Below are 1407 nucleotides of genomic sequence, written 5' to 3'. Positions count from 1 at the left end.
TGCCTTGTTAGTTGACATCTATGTCTCTGCACCTAGAATTGTAAACATTTGGAAGTTCCATTGATTGACTGATTGATTGATTGATTGATTGGATTGATTGTTGAGACAGGGTATCACTATGTAGCACTGGCTTCCCAGGAACTCTCCATGTAAAACAGGCAGCCTTGGACTCAGAGTTTTGCCTTCCTCTGCCTCCCAAGCGCAGGAGTTGCATGAGTCCTTCCAGAACTTTTTCATCCATTTCACCAATCAGCAGCAGAATAACCAAGAGACTACATTACTTCAGTGTATCACAGAGAGATCTGAGGTTGTAAGCGGGTGTTCCTACTATTGGAAATCCCAGCATTCCAATTCTGACTGTTTAGTGCTGAAGTCACCGCTAATGATCACCAGTTCCCAAATCTATATGCCTCAGTGGGTGAATAAAACCTAAATCAAACAAATTTGGGCCTGTGAGCACAGGTTTTCTTTTTTTCCTTACAGTGTATATGGGGGTGGGTAAGGCAGAGGTGTGGCAATATGGGGAAAGGGGACAAAAAAATTCCTGAAATCTAGACAAGTGAAGACTGTTGCAGTTAGTCCTAGCAATGCCTTGGGTTCTTCCCTTCCTCAGGAGGTTGATTCTGCCTAGACTCAGCATCCACCATCTCCCTGGAATCAGGCCACCTCTGTCTGTTGCTGACACAGCCACGGTCTTCTGTCCCTAGGGACCCCTCATACAGTCACATATTCCAGTGCCTTCTCAAGTGACTTCACTCTCTTTTCTCAAGGTTTTCCTAGCCCAGCTCTACAACTCACCTCATTTCCTCCCATTTCCTTGTAAAATTCTGTACCATTCTTCATGCCTTTCTCTACAAGCCTCCCTTTTTATAGCTTCCATAGCCAGGCACATGGAGAGAACTTTCTATTTCAGTTAGATGACATTTTCAAGGATGTTCAGTGTATTTCCACAAATCCCTGACAAAGACTAGGTAGCCTATTAGAGTCTCAAGAATGGTTGGTCAGCATCAAATTTTTAAAAATTTATTTATTATTTTTATTTTATGTGTATGTGTGTGTTAGCTGCATGTAGGTAAGTGCACCCGTGTCGTGCAATGCCCATGGAAGACAGAAGAGGCTGTCGGATCCCCTGGAACTGGAGTTATGGACAGTTGTTAGCTGCCATGTGGGTGCTGGGATTTGAACCCGGGTCTTCTTCAAGAACAGTCAGTGTTCTTAACTGCTGAGCCATCTCTCCAGCCCCAGCATCAAATTTAAATGCTGCTTTTCTGTTTGTGGTTCCTTGAGATAATCCAAACAACTAACAGAAAATGTTTTTCTAAGCTTTAAGTAAGCTCTAGTGGTTCTATTGTCAGTAATATTGGATGCTGTTTCTTGCCAACTCTCCAGTTGGTGGAAGAAGCTTCC

The sequence above is a fragment of the Nannospalax galili genome, unplaced genomic scaffold (genome assembly GCF_000622305.1).
Source record: "Nannospalax galili isolate Female #2095 unplaced genomic scaffold, S.galili_v1.0 scaffold286, whole genome shotgun sequence".
NCBI classification, from domain to species: domain Eukaryota; kingdom Metazoa; phylum Chordata; class Mammalia; order Rodentia; family Spalacidae; genus Nannospalax; species Nannospalax galili.
This window is presented reverse-complemented; position numbering follows the sequence as displayed.